This window comes from Octodon degus, unplaced genomic scaffold (assembly GCF_000260255.1).
Source record: "Octodon degus isolate 3935 unplaced genomic scaffold, OctDeg1.0 scaffold00206, whole genome shotgun sequence".
NCBI lineage: Eukaryota > Metazoa > Chordata > Mammalia > Rodentia > Octodontidae > Octodon > Octodon degus.
This window is the reverse complement of record NW_004524782.1, coordinates 2,792,275-2,801,416: the sequence shown is the minus strand read 5'-3', so window position 1 is coordinate 2,801,416 and position 9,142 is coordinate 2,792,275.

Sequence of the window (9,142 nt, the reverse complement as noted above, 5' to 3'; positions counted from 1 at the left end):
AAGTGGTCCTCTACCACCACTCTTATTCAATATAGTTCTAGAATCATTAGCTAGAGCCATTAGACAAGAGAGAGAAATAAAAGAGTAAGAATAGGTAAAGATGAAGGTAAACTATCATTATTTGCTGTTGACATGATTCTCTACTTGGAAGACAAAAAACCTCCACCAAGAAGCTACTAGAATTAACACAAAAATTTGAAAACATAGCAGCATACAAAGTCAATACCCACGAGTCAATAGCATTCCTCTACACAGATAACAAACACACTGAGAGAGAAAGTAGAGAAACAATACCTTTTACAATAGACAATGAAATACCTTGGAATCAATCTACCTACAGAAGTCAAAGATCTATTCAATGAAAATTACAGCACTTTGAAAAAAGAGATCATAGAGGATTTAAGAAAATTTATACTCAAAATACTTAGGCTAGATATACAGCTCCACTCTGTTAATTCAATGAATAGAGAGGTTTGTTATAATAGTGCTTGAGACAGGATATCATGTCTATATCTTGTACAATGAATAACCACTAAGACAACAATGTGTAATATATTAATTACTGTAAATGTGCCAGCAATTGGTCATGAAACTGTCTCATTGATATTTACTTCTCAATAAAATTATTTTAAATAAAGAAAATGGAAAGATATTCCTTGCTCCTGGATACGAAATACCAACATTGTGAAGATGGTCATTATTCCAAAATTGTTACAAAAATTTAATGCAACACCTATCAAAATACCACCAACATACTTCACAGACCTAGAGAAATCATTCTTCAAATTTATTTGGAACGAGAAAAGTCCTAGAAGAGCAAAAGAAATCCTGGGCAACAAAGACAAGGCAGGTGGCATTAAAATTCCTGACTTGAAATTATACAACAAAGATACTGTGTAAAACTCATCATGGTACTGGCAAAAAAATAGACCTAACAACCAGTGGAATAGATTAGAAAATGCACAATCAGCTACTTAGCCTCCTTATATTTGACAAAGGGTGCAAACATGCTTACTGGAAGAAAGATAGCTTCCTAAACAAATGGTTCTGGAAAAACTGGCTCTCTACATGCTAAAAACTAAACCTTGACCCAGGTCTATCACCATGCACTAAACTAACGTCAAAATGGATTGAAGATCTAACATTAAAACGCAAACACTAAATCTCCTGCAAGAGAAATAGGAGGAAATGTTAAAGACATAGGAGTAGGCAAATAGTTCATGAACAAATTCAAACTGCACAGTTAATAATTTAAAGCATTATCAACTGCGACCTTCTCTTATTGAGAAGATTTGCACACCAAAAGAAATTATCAACAGAATGAAAGGACAATCCACAAGTTTGGAAAAAAAATCTTGACTAACAATAACTCAGAAAAAGATTTTCTTTCTAGAATTTATAAAGAACTAAAAAAATTAGACCTCCCAATTTTTTTTTTTTTTTTTGGCAGAACCAGGGATTGAACTCAGGTTCTTGCACTTTCCAGGCAAGCGCTTTTCTACTGAACTATCTCCCTGTCTTCAGCCCCCAAAATTAAAGACCCAATCCAGAAAAGGGCACCCGAGAATCACATATACTTCTCAGAGAAAGAAATACTAGCAGCTAATAAATACATGAAAAAAATGCTCCATATCACTAGCCTTTTGTGAAATGCAAAATAAAACAATATTGACATACTATCTCACTCTAGAAGAATGGCTATCGTAAAGAAATCAACCAACAACAAATGTTGGAGAGGCTGTGGGGAAAAAGGAACCCTTTTCCACTGCTGGTGGGAAGGTAGACTGGTGCAACCATTATGGAAATCAGTGTGGAGACTCCTGAAAAAAACTAGGACTGGAAATTTCATTCAATGCAGCTATCCCCCTTCTGGAAATTTTCCCAAAAGAACTGAAAACATCATATCCTAGTGATATTTGTGCATCTATGTTTATAGCAGCACAATTTGTGACAGCCAAATCTTGGAAACAACCAAAATACCCATCAAATGACGAATGGATGTAAAACATATGATGTTTCTACACACTGGATTGTTACTCAGCTATAAAGAATATTAAACTCAAAGCCTTCATATATGTGATTGCAACTTGAAGATATATGCATAAGTGAAATAAACCAGACCCATATATGTAAATATCATATAGTCTTCCTATAGTGTAAGAACTCAAAAGAAGAAATAAAAATTGAAAGGTACAACCCAGTTTAATGGAAAGAGAGAATTTAAGGATTAAATAATCAAGAGAGAACAAGGAGAAAAGTTAAGAAACATGGAAGGGACAAAACAATACATTTATATACACAGGATGGATAAGGCGATGGTCCTAAGAATCTCCATCATATTTTTGAAACTAGCAGTTAATTGGTATAACTCTCACCCTGAATAACTATATGTGCTGATATCACTGAACTAAGCAACTACACAGAGGATAGCAATGTGTAATTCTAACAGCATGCTTGGAATATGTATCGTTCCTGCCTTCTAAATACGTACTGCTTCTGATGTCATATAATTATTTCTATACTCAAGTAAATATTTACTTTTTAAAAAGTTCATAAAAGAAAACAAGAGACATGAAAAAATGTCGTAGGCTTGTCCTACTAAAATGTTGCAGATGATTAGATTTCTAACATTCTTTCTGAAAATGTGTAATTGTTTTTTCACATTCTATAGGGATTTAAAGTTTACAATATGAACAATTGCTGGAAAATATCTGTTCCATGTTATTTCTAAGGCATTTGATATTCAGACAGATAGTGATGTTAAGTTCAACTGCCTCTTTTATAGGGTAATAATATCATTAAGTTCTCCTCTCAACTTAAATTTGCAGAGAAAAACTTAGAATGAAAGAAGGAGTACAAGGATAGCCAATATTTTGGCCCTAGCCCTTCAAGGTCAGTGGGGACTCATAACCCAAGAGAACCTGTACTGTGATATCATGTAACTCATCAGTGTCCCAAATTTTCTGTTCAAGGAGATTATGGGTCCACAGACGAAAGTGACTGATGATGCATAGTGTGCCAAAGGAAAGTCACATGGAGAGAAAAGATTCTCTCCGGCTTTCACAGAGAGCAAATGGGTCAAGCAATGGCCATGACTCATCCACGTGGCTGACACTGTCAAAAGACCTACAAACTGCTGAACATGGTTTCAGGATAAATCCTAAGGGGGTCTGATTGACTTTGTCAGATATAAAAGTTACATTCTTTAGTTATATAGTCTTTGCTTTTACCTGATCTTAACCATCCAGCAGAAAAGTATAACCACTAAGAATTAAAAGTAAAGCCATATTAATATGCTGAGCTATAAAAGGCTCAAGTCAACAACTTCTGACATGACCAGTTCTGATGATAAGCCAGTACTATTATGGACTGTTGGAGTATATTGTGTTATTTTGCTGAATTCAAGCACCTACTATATTTGAATGGTAATGGAACACCCATCTCTGAAAGAACAAAACAAAAAAGGGGGGTATAAATAAAGGACCATTTTGTAGTGAAAAAAAAATATATATATATATATTATAGTTAAGATAGATATACAACTACTTTCTCTTAGCTCAATGAGAAGAGGGATTTGTACTAAGAATATTTAGAGAAGATATCATGTCTGTATCTTGTGCTCTGAATAACTACTACGAAGAGAGTATGAGTTGTACTGATTTTTGTAACTATTCTACTGACCTGCTTTGAAACTGGATCATTGCTATTTCTTTCTCAATAAAATTAATAAAATATAGAAAAAATTCCAAGAAACAGGAAAGTTTATTAAGAAAAAGCTTAATGAAGAAGTTTCCATAGAAAAGGAACAGAAATTGCCAACTGATAATTAAAAGCCTATTCAACATAAATAATGATATGGGCTTACAAAGAGAAGTACAATGGGTTACAGCATATAATATGTGCCACGATGAATTTTATCAATTACCAAAGACAACGAAGGTGGAAAGAACCTTGAGAAATTGGATTTCTATGTACTATTACAGGAATAAAGACTTTGGAAAAATTGTGGATGTTTCATACAGAAGAAATTCCTATCATCTGCTGCAGAATTCTAACCTCTGGATATTAATGAGGAAGAATTGAGGATCCTAAGTTCACGTTCTAACTGAACCTCACTGGAGCACTGCCTTCATTGCAGCTCTTGTCAAAATAGCCAATATTAGGAATCACTTATACTTCCTACTAAAGGATAAAAAGTAGCTTAAGGATACTAGGTTGAGTGAAATGTAGACATCGAAAAAAGTAAAAATGCTACAACATCTTATTCATCTGATACTCATAGCACAAAACAGCCCAGAAACTGAGTTTGGGATGCTACAAAATAGACGATTGTGAATTCCTGATTAACAGGCGTTTAATTGCATGTAAGCGCAGAAACCTGAAAACCTTCTGGATAGCACTCTATGACATTATATAACATAGTTAACAACACTTCATTGTGCATTTAAAATTTTCTGTATGTGTGCTGGTGAAATACATGTACAGAGAAAGTATAAGGGATATATTTGATGAGAAGTAGTCTTACTATGAAAAAATCAACTTTAGGATACCGGTGTGGGACCTAGCTCAGCAGTAGAGCTCTTGTTTCACATGTGGAAAGAATCCCTGGGTTCATCATTACAGTGATTTTTAAATAGTTTTAAACTTTAGTTTTTACTTTAATTGGTGGAAGTCAATCCCAGGGCCGCCTAAATGCTAGGCAAATGATCTGCCACTGAGCCATATCCATAATCCCTGGCAGGCATATATTTTAAAGCCAAAGACATTAATTCAAAATGTATTCGATATGAATCCTTGTCTGCAACCTGAAACAATAGTGCTTGCAGTTCTTTAAATTAATGGTGACAATTAAACTTTGTGTATCAAGTAAATATACCTAGATTTTCAATGCACATGTTTATTCCATGAATGATCTCAGATACACTTGTTCTGCACAGAAGTTGATAATTCTAAAGATTCAATTTTACTCCTTCACCTAAGCATGAAATCATCATAAGATTCTACTACTGATACTGTGAATTTACAGTTTCTTGAGTGTAAGTTTATGGAAACAACAACTAAATGTCACTGTTTCAATTCTTAAGCTTACAAAGCCTCATTTTTTTCAGTGATGATTTACCAACAATCATCTTTGTTGATGATTTCAATAAATTAAATTAAGTTCTAGAAGGTGACATCATGAACTGAAAGAGATCTCTATTTGCTAAGGATGTGGTTAAGGAACTATTCATCAGATTTTCACCCTTTACACTCTTTTCCTAGAAAACAAAATCCTTTTCCAGACATAAGTACTTACCTACCAAACAAATCCTTTTCCAGACATAAGTACTTAGAAATTCTTCCTTTGCTGAATATGCCTCTCAGATCAAAATACAAACTGGTTTTTTTTTGAAACAGGCTTTCACTATGCATTTCAACCTGGCTTTGAATTCACTTTATAGTCTAGGCTGATCTTGGGCTCGCAGGGATCCTTCAGCCTTAGCGTCCTGAGTACCGGGATCTTGGTAAATGCAACCACACCCAGCCTTGAAATACAAAATACTTGCTTGATATTTTACCTCTACATGAAGCTGAACTACGAGAATGTTGACTTCCAGAATGTGGAGAAGCAAGGAGTTGGACGTGAGAAAGCTTTGTGAGTCTGTGACCACAATCGAGCTCTGAACCATAATTATCACTTTATCTGTACTAGCAGTGACAGTGGCACCTTGGGAACACAATGACATATCTAAAAATAGTTTTTCAGTTATTAATTACCAAGGGCAGTTACAATTTTCTGTGACAATCTCCAAAGAGACCACTCAAAGGTATGGAAGGGACTTACATTTTTATGAGCCTTTAATAGGTAGAAGTTACAAGAAATGTATTGACATTTGAAGAACTGACAGAGAGGCACGTGTGTAAACCTGGAGTTCCTGAATATCTTCGAGATATTCTTTTTGCAAACCAAGTTTATTCATTATGTTCAAACATACACTCTACCATTATTTAAGAATTAAGCAGTAAAAGAATGATGGGAAGGAATTACAAATGCTTAATAGTGTAAATCTATATTCAGATGAATGTAAATAAATTATGAATGATTTGGAAAATTTAGTTTACTAGGTTAATAACAGCACTTAGAGTTTCAGTAGAAACATATCCTATGGAGACAAACATAGATACACAGACAGACAGACAGACAGACAGACAGACAGAGTACCTGTTTTCTCTGAAATCAGTATCTGTTTTCCACAAAAGTGCCATCCAATCCACTTGATTATTAAAGCCTACTTTTGATGAGGCCACTATTTTTTCAAAAGAGAGTACAAAACAGTATTAAAACAGAAAAATTACAAGTAATACAGAATTTCACTTAAGAAAAATGAATTTCACAGTATGTGTTGTAATGCATAGTGTTTTCTTCAAACTAGCTGTTCATCTTACCAGATAATTGCATGAAAAATCTGAAGAATAATAAAAGAATGAAATATATACAAAATTGAGAAACAATACCAAAAATTAAAAAGGAGACAAAACAAATTAAGCATTAACTGCTCCTTTCCATAAACCAGCACAAATCCACATTACAGTTGCCCCAACCATCCTGCTTACATACATAGATATATCTTTTTCTCTCTACCTCTCCCATCCTTCTCCTCAACTCAGTAACTCTGTCCTTTTGAACAGGTTCATTCCCTTTTCCCAGTATTTATTTGCCCTTAAGATTTTATTTTTTCTTTCAGGTTCCCCCATTACAGAGACAATAGGTTATTTGCATATGCTCTTCTGATTTATTTCACTTAAGATTATGGTTTCTAGATGCATCCATTTACCAATAAAAGCTACTAGAATACTTTTATTCAACATATATATTCAGAAATGCAGCAACAGAATCAGTGTGCTATAAATGTACATATTTTATCGCTCTTTTAAATATAAGAAAAAACAATTTACTTTCTCAAGTGCCCACCATTGTGTAATTACCAGGGTATTGTACATATTCTTCTGAATTTCAGTGGTAATCATTCACTGGTTATATAATTAATGAAAAATGTTGAGGTACTAGAGCAGAATTTAAACTATGCTGCCAGAAGTGGAAATCCACTGTCTACCCACATCTCATTATTAACAGTCTTCTTCATTGTAGTGCTTAAAACAGTAGTCAGAAAAATGAAACAAGATAAATAAATGAAAAGGAAATGTATAAAGAAGGACAAAGTCAAAGTATCATTTTCTACAGCTGACACTATCCTCTACTTATTAGACCTAAAAGGTACCACCAAAAGACTCCTAGAATTAAAAACCAAATAAAACAATATAACAGGATGCAAAATAAGCACTTGGAAATCAATAGCGTTCCAACACACTAACGACAAACTCACTAAGAAAGAAATTAGTAAAGCAATATCATTTACAACAACATCAAGAAAAATTCAATACTTAGGAATTAACCTAACAAAAGAAGTAAAAAAAGCTGCACTGAAAATTACATCACTCTTAAATAAGAAATTAGGGCTAACATCAGAAAATAGGAAGTTATCTCCTGCTCCTAGATAGGCACAATCCGTACAATCAACATGGGTGTATTGTCAACAAACAGAGTTAGTGCTGGCCCAGTCAAAATAGCAACAGCAGTTCACACACATGTAGAGAAAACCATCCTAAAATTTGGACATATACAAGATACCCAGAATAGCAAATGAATTATGGGTAAGAAAAACAAAGCAAAAGACATCACAATTCCACAGTTGAAGCTATATTGGAAAGCTAATATAATTAAAACAGCATGGTACTGTCACGAAACAGACATGCACATCAATTGATCAGAATAGAAGAATTGAAAACATGTTCAATTATTTATTCACTGAAAAAGAGCCCAATACATATACTGAAGGAAGCACACATTTTTGATAAATAGTGCTAGGGCAATCAATATCTACATGAAGATTGAGTCTAGACCCATATACTTCAGCATGTATTTAGCTAAAATCAAATTAGCTAAAATACTGTGGCCATGAGAACCAAGTTCTACTCTTTCCATGACAGATGTTGTTGCACACAATTAAATTGCCTCAGGTTACAGGCTGATCATAACAGGTAATGGGGCCATATTAGGACTCTATTGCTCTCTGCTACTGGCAACCTGGACTGAACATTCAGAACTGGCTATAGAAGATAAGCCACGATGGGTGAAAATCCATGTTGCTGAGCCCATGTATAGACTCTCTCCCTACCACCATGGCTACTTTATTTATGAGCCAATTACAGGTGTGGCTGAAGAAAAGTATGACTGCTTTCCACAAAAGCTAAATCCTACTCCTTTCATTATTAAAGTCCTCTTCTGATGGAGACACAGTCAACATTCAAATGCAACATAGACATCTGCACATTCTTTGCCCATATGGAGAAATGTATCCACACATACCTCTTGCCCCACATATCTTTTTCTACTTTTGAGTTTTTACACAGAAATTTAAAAATCAAAACCATATATAACTTTGAAGTGTGATAATCATGATTATATGTCATAACATACTTAATTTTCATGTAGGCATAACATAAGCCTTTTATGTTTTTTGTCGTTCTTTTTTTTTTTGTTTCAGTACTGGGAATTGAACTCAGGACCCTGTGCTTGCCAGGAAAGCACTTATTCTACTGAGCTATCTCCCTGGCCCCAAAAAACCTTTCAACCAATCAACTCTGTTAAATACATAAGTAGCTTTTACCTAATTTGTTGTCCTTCAATGAAATGTACATAACAAATTTTTCATTAAAGGCACAGGTCTGAATCAGAAACAAACATGTTATCACCATAAGAGATTCATGTTTATATTTATGTTGACATGTACATCGACAGTCCTAAATATATATAATGCATTAAATAAATTACTGTATACATGTCAAAGTTTTGTTTCTTAATTTCATTTTGTACCTATAGCATCTTTCATAACAAAACCTTATTATTTTCTTGAATACTTTATTTTATGACTCTTGCCAAATTGTTGAGGGTAAATCAACAAGATATAAGCACTCTCAATAGCCCAATAACAGCCAATGAAATACGAGATGTAATTAAAAACCTACAGGCAAAGAAAAGTCCAGGTCTGGATGGAGTCACAGCTGAATTCTACAAGACATTTACAGAAGATGTAGTCCCTAT